This window comes from Scyliorhinus torazame, chromosome 15, assembly GCF_047496885.1.
Source record: "Scyliorhinus torazame isolate Kashiwa2021f chromosome 15, sScyTor2.1, whole genome shotgun sequence".
NCBI lineage: Eukaryota > Metazoa > Chordata > Chondrichthyes > Carcharhiniformes > Scyliorhinidae > Scyliorhinus > Scyliorhinus torazame.
Window position 1 is genome coordinate 13,861,285 of NC_092721.1, and position 15,807 is coordinate 13,877,091.

At 48.3% G+C, this 15,807-nt stretch overlaps 1 long non-coding RNA gene across 1 annotated transcript in view; it reads right to left on the minus strand.

Annotated features, from left to right (window-relative positions):
• LOC140391361 (uncharacterized) overlaps nucleotides 1–12,396 on the minus strand; it is a 135,298-nt gene extending 122,902 nt beyond the window's left edge. Inside the window, exon 1 of the long non-coding RNA XR_011935005.1 lies at nucleotides 12,151–12,396. This is a non-coding gene — a long non-coding RNA (uncharacterized lncRNA). The remainder of the gene's footprint in view (nucleotides 1–12,150) is intronic.
• Nucleotides 12,397–15,807: the final 3,411 nt, after the last annotated feature.

The following is a 15,807-nucleotide window of genomic DNA, read 5'->3' on the forward strand; positions in this document are numbered from 1 at the left end:
GAAGTTAACACACGGCTGCAGGAATGGTGTGGGAAAGAGGGGTTCATTTATATGGGACACTGGCATCAGTTTTGGGACAGGGGGGACCTATACCGTTGGGATGGTCTCCACATGAACCGAGCTGGGACCAGTGTTCTGGTGAAAAGAGTAAATAGGGTGGTCAATAGGACTTTAAACTAGAGATTGGGGGGGAAGGGAAAGTCAGGGAACCAAGAGGTGAAGTAATCAGTGGGAAGCGTAGCTGCTTAGGAATACAAAAAAGCACGAAAAGACAGAACTCAGGAGAGGTTACGATAGTCCCCATCTCACAAAATATGACACAGTGTATGGAAAGGCTCAGTAAATCAAGGTCCACCACACTAAGAAAACAAAAAGGGACGGTCAATAGAGAATTAATGGTGCTATATTTAAATGCGCGCAGTGTACGGAACAAGGTAGATGAGCTTGTGGCCCAGATTGTGACTGGCAGGTATGATGTGGTAGGCATCACAGAGATGTGGTTGCAGGGGGTTCAGGACTGGCATTTAAACATCCAGGGATTCACAACCTATCGAAAAGACAGAGAGGTGGGCAGAGGGGGTGGGGTTGCCTTGTTAATTAGGAATGAAATCAAATCAATAGCTCTAAACGACATGGGGTCGGATGATGTGGAGTCTGTGTGGGTAGAGTTGAGGAATCACAAAGGCAAAAAAACCATAATTGGAGTTATGTACAGGCCTCCTAACAGTGGTCAGGACCAGGGGCACAAAATGCACCACAAAATAGAAAGGGCATGTCAGAAAGGCAAGGTCACAGTGATCATGGGGGACTTCAATATGCAGGTGGACTGGGCAAATAATGTTGCCAGTGGACCCAAAGAAAGGGAATTAATTGAATGTTTACAGGAGGGCTTTTTAGAACAGCTTGTGACGGAGCCCACGAGGGAACAGGCCATTCTGGACTTAGTGTTATGTAATGAGCCAGACTTGATAAAAGATCTTAAAGTAAGGGAACACTTAGGAGGCAGTGATCATAATATGATAGAATTCAGTCCGCAATTTGAAAGAAAGAAGGTAGAATCCGATGTAAAGGTGTTACAGTTAAATAAAGGTAACTACTGGGGCATGAGGGAGGAACTGACGAAAATCGACTGGGAGCAGAGCCTAGAGGGAAAGACAGCAGAACAGCAATGGCAGGAGTTTCTGGGAGTAATTGAGGACGCAGTACAGAGGTTCATCCCAAAGAAAAGAAAGGTTATCAGAGGGGGGGATTAGGCAGCCATGGCTGACAAAGGAAGTCAGGGAATTCATCAAAGCAAAAGAGAAAGCCTATAATGTGGCAAAGAGTAGTGGGAAGTCAGAAGATTGGGAAGGCTACAAAAACAAACAGAGGATAACGAAGAGAGAAATAAGGAAAGAGAGGATCAAATATGAAGGTAGGCTAGCCAGTAACATTAGGAATGAGAGTAAAAGTTTCTTTAAATACATTAAAAACAAACGGGAGGCAAAAGTAGAAATTGGGCCGCTCCAAAATGACGCTGGTAATCTAGTGATGGGAAACAAGGAAATAGCTGAGGAACTAAATAAGTACTTTGCGTCAGTCTTCACAGTAGAAGACATGAGTAATATCCCAACAATTCAGGAGAGTCAGGGGGCAGAGGTGAATATGGTAGCCATCACAAAGGAGAAAGTGCTAGAGAAACTAAGGTCTAAAAATTGATGAATCTCCGGGCCCAGATGGGCTACATCCTAGAGTTCTAAAGGAGATAGCTGAAGAAATAGTGGAGGCATCAGTTATGATCTTTCAAAAGTCACTGGAGTCAGGGAAAGTCCCAGAGGATTGGAAAATCGCTGTTGTGACCCCCCTGTTCAAGAAGGGAACAAGAAAAAAGATGGAGAATTATAGGCCAATTAGCCTCACCTCGGTTGTTGGCAAGATTCTAGGATCCATCGTTAAGGATGAGATTTCTAAATTCTTGGAAGTGCAGGGTCGGATTAGGACAAGTCAGCATGGATTTAGTAAGGGGAGGTCGTGCCTGACAAACCTGTGAGAGTTCTTTGAAGAGATAACAAATAGGTTAGACCAAGGAGAGCCAATGGATGTTATCTATCTTGACTTCCAAAAGGCCTTTGATAAGGTGCCTCACGGGAGACTGCTGAGTAAAATAAGGGCCCATGGTATTTGAGACAAGGTACTAACATGGATTCACGATTGGCTGTCAGGCAGAAGGCAGAGAGTTGGGATAAAAGGTTCTTTTTCGGAATGGCAACCGGTGACGAGTGGTGTCCCGCAGGGTTCAGTGTTGGGGCCACAGCTGTTCTCTTTATATATTAACGATCTAGATGACGGGACTGGGGGCATTCTGGCTACGTTTGCCAATGATACAAAGATAGGTGGATGGGCAGGTAGAATTGAGGAGGTGGGGAGGCTGCAGAAAGATTTAGACAGTTTAGGAGAGTGGTCCAAGAAATGGCTGATGAAATTCAATGTGGGCAAGTGCGAGGTCTTGCACTTTGGAAAAAAGAATAGAGGTATGGACTATTTTCTAAACGGTGACAAAATTCATAATGCTGAAGTGCAAAGGGACTTGGGAGTCCTAGCCCAGGATTCTCCAAAGGTAAACTTGCAGGTTGAGTCCGTAATTAAGAAAGCAAATGCAATGTTGTCAATTATCTCAAGAGGCTTGGAATATAAAAGCAGGGATGTACTTCTGAAGCTTTATAAAGCACTAGTTACGCCCCATTTAGAATACTGTGAACAATTTTGGGCCTCACACCTCAGGAAGGACGTACTGGCACTGGAGCGGGTCCAGCAGAGATTCACACGGATGACCCCAGGAAAGGTAGGCCTAACATACGATGAACGTCTGAGGATCCTGGGATTATATTCATTGGAGTTTCGGAGGATGAGGGGAGATCTAATAGAAACTTACAAGATAATGAATGGCTTAGATAGGGTGGATGTTGGGAAGTTGTTTCCATTAGCAGGGGAGACTAGGACCCGGGGGCACAGCCTTAGCATAAAAGGGAGTCATTTTAGAACAGAGATGAGGAGAAATTTCTTCAGCCAGAGAGTGGTGGATCTGTGGAATTCATTGCCACAGAGGGCGGTGGAGGCCGGGACGTTGAGTGTCTTTAAGACAGAAGTTGATAAATTCATGATTTCTCGAGGAATTAAGGGGTAAGGAGAGAGAGCGGGTCAATGGAGTTGAAATCAGCCATGATTGAATGGTGCAGTGGACTCGATGGGCCGAATGGCCTTACTTCCGCTCCTATGTCTTATGGTCTTATGGACCTAAAAATGCACTTGATGCTGCAAAATCAGAAGGGGTAATTTCTACCGGAGTTAAAAAGATTCCATTTTCTTCTCAGTTATGTGGCTGTTCGATAATTGGAACATTTAATTCCTTCTCCAGCCCTTTTCCAACTCTCAGCAAATGTCAAACTTACATCTTGTTTTTTTTATGCTCTTATCGTAGCATAAGCTGCTTCCTTGATGTGCACTCTGACAAAGGAAGGGTCAGACTTGGAGATAGTTTTAACACGTTTATTAAACTATCAACAATTCTCCTACTTGGATTCGACTCTACTGTTAATCCTGCTATAGCTACTCAGACTGACTAACCAGTCTGCTGCAATCCACGTGGTGGGTGTGATGTTCAATCAGCCCTGTATCTGTACTCACTGAGTGTGTTCACTGGAAAGAGACTGAGAATGTTTGATGTGTCCTTTTATATGGGTTGGTGTAATGCCCTCCTGTGGTAGTGTCACCTCTGTGTGTATCGTGACTGCCCATTGGTCGTGTCCTATCTTACTGACCTATTGGTTGACTGCCTGTGTGTCATGACTCTGGTGCTCCCTCGAGTGCCTGGCTAGGTGTAGTGTATGTATATTAACCCCTTGTGTACTTACAGTGATGCATATCACCACACATCTCTCGAGTGCATATGAGTCATTTTCAACAGGGGATTCAGGAGGTATCAAACTGAACTAATACCAGGAGCGGGCAAGTTGTCTTATGCGGAACAGTTGGAGAGGTTAGGTTCGTATCGGCAGAGTTCAGGAAAATAAGAGGTGAGTTGATCGAAACCGTTCAGGGTGGATGTGGGAAGCATGTTTCCTCGTGTCGGAAAATCTAAAATGAGGGGTAACTTAAATGAGCGGCCCCTCATTTTTGACAGAGATGAGGAGAAATTTCTTCTTTCTAGGTGAGTCTCTGGAAAAATCTTCATCAAAAGGCAAAACAAGCAGAGTCTTTGAATATTTTTAAAGCTGAGCTGGATAGGTTCTTGATTGACCAAGGGGTGAAAGGTTATTAGGGGTAGACAGGAAAGTGGGGTTGAAGTTACATCCCGATCAGCAATGATCTTATTGTGTGTTGGAGCAGGTTCAAGGGGTTGAGTGGCTAGTCCTGCTTCTAATTCGTATGTTTGTAAACTGTCCGGAATTTATGGTGAAAAATCTTAAAACATTTCCCCTCCACTGTGACGATGTTCTGAAGTCCACATGGTTCACAAAGATACATCAATCATTGATCAAAAGGCAATAACCAGAATTGCCATCTATTTCCCATCCAATCTCCTGTCAGATGGGGGATCTCACCCCCTGCAGAAAAACATGCTTCTATTTCCTCACCTGGCAGTGAATGCTCTCTTTCACCTCGCACGTTCCAGATCTAACTGGACTGTCTCACTTTCAAGCTTTGCGAGCCACACTATGGCTTTAAGCCAGACTCTTGTCATTTTTCATGTGTCTTTCTGAACATTGCCACAAATATAGGTGACCGCACACTGTCACTGCACAGTCAAGCACTCCATTCTGTAGGGAATCCATCCAACAGTTTCAAAATGCACCACAGGCGAACACTGATTGCCTGACACACTCCTGGATCACCTCACCTCACCTTATTCAAACCATACCATAAATGGACAAAGGTAGCAGAGACATGGTAACACGCGCCTACCTCCAAGTTTCCCTTCAGGTCACAGACCACCCTGAAGTGGATATGCCTGTTAATTTGTGGTCTCTGGGTCAAATTCCTGGAACACCTTCCATCACAGGGCAGTAGGAGGCCCTGAATTCACCTCATGGAGCGCTGTGATTCAGGATGAAGTTCCAACACCGTCTTCATCGGAAGGGGTATTGAGCACAAGAGTTGGCAGGTCATGTTACAGCTATTTAAGACTTTGGTTCGGCCACATTTGGAATACTGCGTACAGTTCTGGTTGCCACATTACCAGAAGGATGTGGATGCTTTGGAGAAGGTGCAGAGGAGGTTCACCAGGATGTTGCCTGGTATGGAGGGTGCTAGCTATGAAGAGAGGTTGAGTAGATTCGGATTATTTTCATTAGAAAGACAAAGGTTGAGGGGGGGCCTCATTGAGGTCTACAAAATCATGAGAGGTATAGACAGGGTTGATAGCAAGAAGCTTTTTCCAAGAGTGGGGGACTCAATTACTAGGGGTCACGATTTCAAGGTGAGAGGGGAAAAGTTTAAGGGAGATGTGCGTGGAAAGTTCTTTACGCAGAGGGTGGTGGGTGCCTGGAATGCATTACCGGCGGAGGTGGTAGAGGCGGGCACGATAGCATCATTTAAGACGTATCTAGACAGATACATGAATGGGCAGGAAGCAGAGGGATACAGATCCTTCGAAAATAGGCGACAGTTTTAGGTAGAGGATCTGGATCAGTGCAGGCTTGGAGGGCCGAAGGGCCTGTTCCTGTGCTGTAATTTTTCTTTGTTCTTTGTTTTAAATTGGATGGGAAATAAATGGTCTCGAGAAACAATCTTTAAAATATCATCGCCGGGATTCTCTGAGCCTTCACGCCAAAATCGCGCTCGGTGCGGGGGGGGGAGTGGAGAATGAGGTGCGGACCCGCGACGCCTTCGCGCGATTCTCTAGCGACCGGAGAATCGCTGCCAGTCGCGCACGCGTGGCCAACGCGGCGCCGGTCGGGGGCCATTGAAAGAGGCCCCCGCGGCGATTCTCCGCGGATGACCGACCGAGTTCCCGTCGCCGTGGTTCTAACATAGTTCCACCCGGCGGGGGCTCGGAGTCGCGGCTGCAGTGGCCGTCCTGGTGGAGAATCCGTCACCGGGGTGGACTCCACCAGGCCCGCGATCAGGGGCCACCGATCGGCGGGCGCATGCGATCTGCGGGGGACCTACTTCTTCGGCGCCGGCCCGCTGTGTGACAACCGCCAGGTTGCGCGGGGCCGGCCCCACGCGCATGCGTGGATCCGCGGCCGGAAGTGCAGGGCCCCGTATCGGCAGCAGGAGCTGTGTGGAGCACTCCAGGATCCTGCAAGCCCCCTTAAAAATGGAGAATCACCCCGGACTTTCTAGAAAAGAGTGATTCGTGCCCGTTTTCCCGCGGGCGTGGGGACATGGCCCCATTATTGCAGAATCCCACCCTATGATTTCCTTACCGACTACACTTTGATCGTCAGTTTGACATAGCACTGTAAAAATAAACTATCAACCACACATTTCCATTGAAGATTACATTAGATTATATCTGTGTTGAAAATTCCAGCTGATTTTTACAATGCCTGAAAGTGACTGAGCGTAAATCATATATTTTTTAAGAAAAAGATTTAGGAATTCACAAAACCAATGTATCCATCATTCTATAAACTCAGTTGATAAGTAACAAACATTGATAATTATTAGATGTTCTGACATTCCAGCAGCTTAATTAAGTCTATCCCTGTGTGCAAACGATATACATAATACAAATGTTGCAGCTAATACACAGGCCAGCGTCATTTGGCACTGCCTACTGTGATATTCATGTTACTTTCTCACTTTCATCTGACTCACTAAACAGTAAGATCCTGAATTTTCTGGGATCCTGGTTGACTGGGACAAAATTACTTCCTGGAATTCCTGCCCATCGATGCTAAACAACCAGACACTGTCCCAAGATTGTGGAGATTCGCTTTTCCAATTGAAGAGTGAAGTCTTCCTGACTTCCCCAGCTGGAGGCACATTCTGTTTCGTTGCCTAAGACCATTCCTTAGTCTCTCACCGACATTGAATGGGTAGCCAATCTTTCCTCGCGCCATCCCACGTGGATCATCGCTGTAAATGCGCTATCTGGAGGAAGAGAAGAAGGAAGGGCGTTCAGGAAATCCTTTTGGATTTCAGGGGGTGATGTGGCATTGTCAAAGGCGGAAGAGATCCTACCTCTTGTTACTAACTGAATACATCCTGTAACACAGGAATTATCTAGACTTCACAAGGGAGCACCTTTTTTGGGATCCTCAATTCACCGACAGGCAGTGACAAGAATTCTTCAAGGTGTTGTAGGAGGAGCTGACATCTAGCTAGTGTCTGCTGAGGCTCTCAATAGTTAGCATAATTGTGTCTGAATCCAATAGTTATGGGCTGAAATCCCACTTCAGATGCTGAAGCACAAAATCTAGACAGATACAATTATGTGATATTGAGGGTGCGACACATTGGCGGGACCATCTTTAAGTTAAGGTGTTAACCTGAGGTCCTGCTTACCATGTCAAGATGCAACAGGTTCCATAGCAATATTTTGAAGAAGAGAGGAGTAATTATTTTTCTCCTGTCCAATATTAAATGTAAAGTCACCATAGTCCCGGATGACCATAGGCTGTTTTCCCCTTTGAGGGGGAGAGCTGACTGGTGGTGATTTAATCTGAGGGTCACCACACCTCAGGCGAGGGGTAAGGTTGAGAAGGCTGAGCCTTCATGAATGACCCCAGCCAGTACGGAAGGTGAACCCGTGCTGCTGCATCACGAACCAGGGGCGGGATTCTTCGGCAACAGGCAGGGCGGGCAACTCAGGGGCGAAGGAGTGGCGTGAACCACTCCGGTGGCAGGCCGCACCGAAGGTACGGAATCCTCCGCACCTTCAGGGGCTAGGTCGGCACCGGAGTGGTTTGCGCCGCGCCGGCTTGGCGTCATGCCAAACGGTGCCGAAGGGCCTCCGCCGGCTGGCGCGAGTTGGCATATGCGCGGGAGCGCCAGCGTGTGCTGGTGGCATCCAATCCCATGCGCAGGGGGGTTCATCTCCGCGCGGCCATCGCAGACCGGTACACCAGCCAGCGCGGAGGGATACAGTGCCCCCACGGCACAGGCCCGCCCGCTGATCGGTGGGCCCCGATAGCGGGCCAGGCCACCACGGGTGTGCCCCCCCGGGGCCAGATCCCCCCGTGCCCCCCCCCCCCCGAGGACCCCGGAGGCCGCCCGCAGAGCCAGGTCCCGCCGGTAAGTACCAGCTCTAATTTACGCCGGCGGGACAGGCCTAAAACGGGCGCCCACAGCGTCGCACCGGTCTTCGGCATTCTTCGAGGTGGGCGGCGGGATTCACGTCAGCGGGATTTCTGGGGGTCCGGAGAATTCGGCAGCCGGCGGGGGCGGGATTCACGCCGACCCCCGGCGATTCTCCGACCCGGCAGGGGTCGGAGAATCCCGCCCCAGCAATCTAGCCATGTCAGCTAAACAGGTCCCCTGACAGTATTAACAGTTTGACTGACACTGGTAACATAGAGCATCTGGTAACATAGAGCATCTGGTAACATAGAGCATCTGGTAACATAGAGCATCTGGTCATGACCACGGTTCTGTCTATTGCACTTTGCTTTGTGATTCCTACATTTTCAGTAGTGACTGCAATTCAAATAGCACTTAATTGGTGGTGAAGCCCTTTAAGATCCCCTGCGGCCGTGAATGGTGCTGTATTACGCTTGCAAGCGCAATTGTCTCCCTGGGTCTGTGCAGGGTGCTAATGGGAACATCAATAGCATCAGTCTGTCTGCAGTGCATAACTGCATTGACCAGGATATTGATGAATCGTTTGCCAGAGCAAGCAGATATATAACTTTGCACTATCTGTCTACAGATTTCATCTACAATTCCTTTTGGTGGCCTATCAATGATGTGATGGATCCATTGATACATCTCAACTCAAGAGGAATTATAGTTTGCTCGCTCTCTCCCTTTGAAACCTGATGCTGTAATGTTATGACATTATGTCTAATTAATACCACTCTTCCTGCCAAACTTTTTGCAAACTGAAAATTTAGGTGCCAATCACTATCCAGTTTCCATCACATTTCATTTGTTTTAATCAATGATTCTCGTTCCACAATTTCATTTCTCATGCTCTGTGAGTTGATATATCCCAAGGAACCCTCAGCAAATGTTTTTTTTACCTTTTAAACCAAAGGACAACTGACCTCTTTCCATCCAGTTCCCTGTTTTAGTTTAAGATATGAGATCAAAGGTTTACTCTGTTAAGTAATGGGTTAAAAGTTCAGTAATGCATTAAGAGGCATTGCAATTAGTTGTCTCATTTATGTTAAGTATCCAATGATGGACACTGATATGTGAAGGGGCTTCAGGTGGCCCTTGTGGCAGGTGATGTGTTGTTAGAGTTTTGTGCAGAGGCTGTGGAAGGGAAATAAATGGTGTTATGGTGAAAAGGAACAGAACTTTTGACTCTTCATACAACGGTAACTAAAACATCTAACATACTCATCCAGTTACCCCGGGTGATATCTGCAAAGCTGATTCATCCGCACAGTCCTTAACCGTGCCCCTACAACCCTTTACTTCAACCCACAGGGGAAAAAACCCACTGGTTGCTTTCACCCAGACTTCAACTCAACCAGGAGATTAAAGGGTTACATGCTCCCTGAACAATACTCACAATGCCATAGTCCCGTTCACATCTGAAAAGCTGATCAGACACCCAGGGGAAACGAGGTAACTTCTGATGTGTTGGCCAACATCTGGCTGCCATGATGTGGCGATGCCATCGTTGGACTGGGGTGGGCACAGTAAGAAGTCTTACAACACCAGGTTAAAGCCCAACAGGTTTATTTGGAATCACGAGCTTTCGGAGCGTAGCTCCTTCATCGGGTGAGTGAAGAGGTAGGTTACACAAACACAGCAGAGACAGACAAAGCCAATGATGCAAGATGATACTTTAAATGCGAGTCTTGTGATGCTGATTCAGGGATAATTATTGGTCCAGATGTTACACCAGGGATAATCCCCTGCCCCTCTTTGAAATAGTGACAGGGAACCTTTTGTGTCTTGCCCGTGAGGGCAGGCAGGGTTTCAGTTTAATCTTTTAGGCGAAAATCTCTGCTGTTTTGCTGGTGGCAAGATTGGAGTTGGGAAGGGCATGTCACTAAACGGGATGGTGGTGTGCCAGACTGCTGCCAACCTCCCGGGCTTCCCTGAATTAAGTTCTGGGTGGGAAGGCCCATGGTTGACCTTCCAGCCTTGCCGCCTCTTGAGGCTCTTAAGTGGTCAATTAACGATCACCGAATAAGGGACCCATCCCACTGCTACTAACCCAGCTGCAGAGGGACCTGGCGCTTGCATGGCAACAAAAAAACCATGTGGCCAGCTTGTCACCTCTGGGGTTTGGATGCCTTAGTCAAAGGCAATCCGTGCCTGATTGAGGGGCTGGACATCGGGAAGGGGAGACTTGCTGAGAGCACACTCTCTGCCCTTGCTGCCAGCTCCCCATGCACCCCCCATGGCCCCCGCACCGCAAAACATCCCCACGCCACAATGCTTGCCTTCGGCTTGGGCCCCTCTGTGATACTGTTCCACCGGCAGATGCCACAGGTCTCCCCTGTGATGCTGCTGCTGAGCACTGGAGCTATTGGCCGCTAATTGACCGACAGCTCCAGGGACGGCTCACTGGTGACCTCACCACTGCCTGATTGGCTTGCAGTTTGAAGGGCCTTCTCAAAAAGAGGCAGTGCGGCTCTCTCAACAGCTTTCCAGCTGGCAGACGGTACGCCCCCAACGTCCCCACAAGACTCCGGCATTTATCCGAAAAATGGCACTGTCCGACAGTACAGCATTCTCTGAGAAATGGAGAGCGTAATTCTCCGCCTCGCGATGCCGCAAACACTTACCACGCTCGAGCGGAGAACCGGCTGTCTGGCCAAAATAGAGGTCCGCGGCCAGGACAGATTCGAGCACTATCCTCCGGCCCCTCGCTGGTGCCGATATCGAGGTTATTCCCCATGCCCGGGCGGCATGCGAAACCGGCATTTGCATGTATTTAAATGTGATTAGTGGGTTGGACACAGTATGCTCCCCCCTTCCGCGATGCTCTCCTCTCAGGCGGAGGTCTCGCTGACGTGAATTACTACAAGTATTTACAAATGGGGACTGGACGCCATGGTTGCAGAGAGGGAGGGGGAGACTAAAGAAACATTGAAAACTGTTGGGCTTGCTGGGGGGTGGCTGCCCGGGCCAGGGGCAGCAGCGGGTCGTGACTTGGTGCCAAGTCCATGGATGTCCCCCTCGGGATCAGGGTGGCTTGGCACAGACGCCATTGCTGCAGTTTGTCTTTTAAACGCACCTCTTTTGTGTAACTTACAGTTTCCAGGCTGCTCACACTGCAGCACACTGGCTGTGTTCTTTAAATGCTCAGAGAGCCTCTGGTCATCTGGGAGCCCACACAGGCCACCCCTCTGGACACCCTCTTACCCCAGCTATCCCCAGTATAATCAAGGGTATGGGCATGGCCTAGCTCAATCAGGAGTCCACCAGGTGTTCGCACGCCTCAGAATCTGCCCCATTGCAGAGGAAACAGGGGATCAGCAGAGCTCACCCCAACCAGAGGTCACCTGCACCGCAACCCTTGGAACCCTCCCTGGTTCTCTGAACCCCTCAGGGCAGAGGCCTCACCAATGACCCCCTCCACTCCACTAAATTGGCAGCTATCTCCCCCTGGTAAGACTGGCAGTGCTGACTGCCTCTGCCACCACCTCCCAGGCAGTGTCCAGGAGGGCAGGCTTGAGTCTGCGACCCACGCTGGGGAAGTGTGTGGACCTCAGCTCCTCACTGACATGGAGCTGTGGGTCCACCTCGGCGTCCTGACCCCGGGGGGACGGGGACGGGGGGGGGGGGTGCTGCCTTCTCTGAGCCATGAGGTGGCTGCTGTGAGTGTGTGCTAAGTGGAGTGCTCAAAACCAGCTCCAGCTGCCAGGTTCTTTGGCATGAACACAGGCCCCAGTGGTTAGAGCGCCCGCTGGACCTAGAATTGCTCTGAATTCGTGCCAGTAGAGTGCTAGCTCGTTAGCATGTCCTGAATTGCTCCACAAATAACACCCCCCCTACAGGAACGTGATCCGCACACAATTCAGTCTCGACGTCAACACTGACCCAAACGGAGCGTTCGCTTCGATTTTTGTGCTCAAGTCTCAGTCAGTACCTTCCAGCTCAGAGGTGGCAGATCGACCGACTGGGCCGCAACCATCATGTGAGTCAGGATTTGATTCCTGGCTGTGTCTTCCTTATTTAATCAGCCCAGGAAATACCTTGTTTGTAGCTGATTACAGGATTGCATCAGAGGATATGTTCAAATTGTATTAACACCAGTTTTCCCCATTCTCTTTAATTATTCTCATTTATTACAGCGCGATGAAAAACAATTTCGAACTCCATTGTACGACGGAAAAAGGCTTCTACAAAGAAAGAAACAGTATTATTTTCTTATCAAAGACGCAGGCATATACAAATGTAAATGAAGTCTTCAAAACGACCAGGGCTGCAAAATGGCTTTGTGTTGCAGTTGTTTGTTGAAAGCGATTTTTCTCTTCACGGGCAACGGCAAACGATAACCCACAAGACAACCTCATTAAAATTTAATTTGTTGCCTGGTTTCCTGTTGCACCTTTTGTTGAATTGGAGTGCCTTTGTGTGCGGAGGGAGGGGGGAAAAAGAGTCCTCATTGAAATGCTCTGACACTGTGACCTTGGAATGTTGATTTCAACATAAACATTTATCTCTGACTCGTCACCATTTCAGCCCGTGCCTTATGATCAAATCCTTTCAACGAACCAGCATCCATCATCCCACTGATGTTGCCTCTGCTGTGATTTATAGGTGACATCTCGAAGCAATAGTTATTTTAAGCAGTTTAATATCTCTTGAATTTCAGTGAGAAGCTCGACACTGCTCAAAATCTCTCATAACATTGCTCAATTGCCTTTAATATATTTCAATGCAACTGTTTGGCCTTTATAATGTGACGCCACGGAGGCTAGTTAGAACTTTTACCTGTGATTCTTTGGGATCGATTGTGAATTATTAATACAAAGCTGGTAAAGGGAGGGGGGGTTGTGGTTTAATTTCATTGAAAGAATTACATGGTGGTGGGCGGATTTGTATGCATGTGGGACAGAATAGAAATGAATTGTAAATGTTACAGCCTGAGCTCTCCAGGATGCGAGATTCGGTTGTAATAGTATTGGTTTTTTTTTGTTGCATCTTATGCGAAGGATAGAGCTGCATTTTTTTTCACACCCATTTGAACTGAAGTCGCTTTCCAAAAAGCAACCAGGTGTGTAAGGAAAGCATGTGTTGCAGAATAAATGGGTTTGGCAACCACACCATCATTAATCAACAGAGCCCACGCCACAAGGTTAATTTTCAAAGCACGCGCTGCCATTGGGGAGTCTCAACCACTGGCTGATTATATTGGCATCTCGCCTGTGATTTTCGACCCATTAGTTTTAACGGATAGGAAGTGGCTGGTGGCAGGCTAATTGGTGAGGCCGTTAATTTTATTCGACAGCCGACAGGTGAGGTGAGCCCGTTGTGGGGTAAATTTGGAAAGTCTGCCCTGCTATTTTGTTTATGAAGAGCACGTTTGCAACAAATAGAGAAATGAGGACAGGCTTTACTGCATTGTTAGCATTGGAAATAAGGGGCTGGATTCTCCAGACCCCGGAGCCGAAATCGCGGCCGTCGCCAGGACGGAGGATCCATTTCACCGCGTGGAATCGGGACCGACGCGCGTTCCCCGATTCTCAGGGCCCTGAAAAGCGGCGTACTCTCGCCGCATATCCCCAACCTGCGGCCATTGCTGGAGACCTGCCTCGCCATTCTCCGCCCCCGACCGGCCACTCATGGTCCTGCCAGTCGGGAAACTAGCGTGGCGGCGGTGGATTCAGTCTGTGGCCACTAGGTCGGGGTTGGGGCGATTGGAGGGCAGAGGGGGGCCTCATATGGGCCAGGTGTATTTTCGGGCGGGCGGTCAGGGTCGGGCGCGCGGCCGATTGGGGGCACGATGTGCAAGGTCCAGCTCCACGGTCTGAGTCTGCCATGGAGCACGGCGTGGCCGCTGGAGGCCACCGCCCTGTGCTTGCACGGCCTCGGACCCAAAAGTGCGGGGACCTGTAACTGCAGCAAAAGCTGCTAGTTTCACAATGGTTCACAGCTAGCCCTCTGCAGGGCTAGAAGTATGTGGCCCCTTCATGCCAGTTTTTAGGGCGACGTGCGGACATAGTCCTAAAAACAGAGAATCCAGTCCAAGCACTGGAGGAGGCCATTTCGAACTTCGAGTCCGCTCCACTGTTCAATAAGGTCATGGCTGATCTTCCGCCTCAATACTGTCTCCCCACACCGCACCCCAATCCCTTAATTTCCTTTGTCTCCAAAGATCTATCATTCTCTGCCTTGAGTAACTCAATGACTGAGCTCAATGACGCTCTGCAGTAGAGTTCCAGAGATTCACAACCCTGTGAGTGAAGACATTTCTCCTCCTCTCTGTTCTAAGTGGTAGACCTTACTGTGAGACTTTGAGCCCCAGTGATAGTCCCCGCAGCCAGAGAAGATTGCTGCTCAGTGAACCACTGTGATATTTATTCATTCCCAAGACATTAACCTATTTAAGACCAAGTTTTCTGTGACTGTTGTCATGAGAAAAGTAGCATATGCTGACATTTGATGTGTTCGTTTGCAACAGAACGTAGGAGTGGGAGTTGGCAATTCAGCCCCTCGAGCCTCCTTCTCCATTCAACACAATCATGGCTGATCTCAACCCGGCCTCATCTCCAACTTCCTGCTCGCTCCCCATAACCCTTCATCCTGTTGCTAATTAAAAACCTATCTATCTCACCCTTAAATTTGTTTGGTATTTCCGCGTCCGTTACACTCTGGGGGGGAGAATTCTACAGATTCACGACCCTTTGAGAGAAGTAATTCCTCCTCATTTCTGGCAGATGTTAACCTAAAACTATGGTCTCTCATTCTCGAATGTCGAACAAGGGAAACATCCGCTCTACATCAACCCCGTCAATCCCAATTAGCATCTTATATACCTCAATTAAATCTCCTCTCCTTCATCTAAACTCCAGCGAGTATGGGTCTAAACTGCCCGATCTCTCTTCATAAGGCAGGTCCTTCATCCCTGGAATCAATCCAGTGAGCCTTCTCTGAACTGTCCCTTATCCATCTATGTCCTTCCTCAACTAAGGTGCCCAAAGCTGCACGCAGTATTCCAGATGCGGTCTCGCCAATGCCCTACAGTTGCAGCAGCACTGCCCTACTTTTATACTTATTCCATTTGCAATGAATGCATGGCGTCCATGTCAATGAATTGTTTGATTATGTTGAGCTTGGTACCTTTACTGTAGAAATATTGTATTTAGCAGGTGCATGACACGTCTGCTACATGTAAGTGGGTGTTAAGCTTTGAAATGTCTACAAGTTCAAGATTAACAAGCGATCCATGCATGCCTTTGCTATTTGTAGTCATTTTGCCTGTTAACATTGTAGAGGTCTGTCAATAATAATAAATATCCTTTGCAATAAATTCCTTATTATGTCATGTGCACATTGACCTATAATCTATGAGGCACCGACAAAACCTTTTGGAAGTTGCAAAGCAATTAATTTCTCAACACAAGTAGGGTCTCTGGAGCACTGAAGATATTGGTTGCACATTGTCAGGTTGTACAGAGCTGAGCTCCCAAGGTGATTAACTTTTAATACCGAGATAGAATGCGGGTGGTTCTTTTGTCCCATCTCATTAAA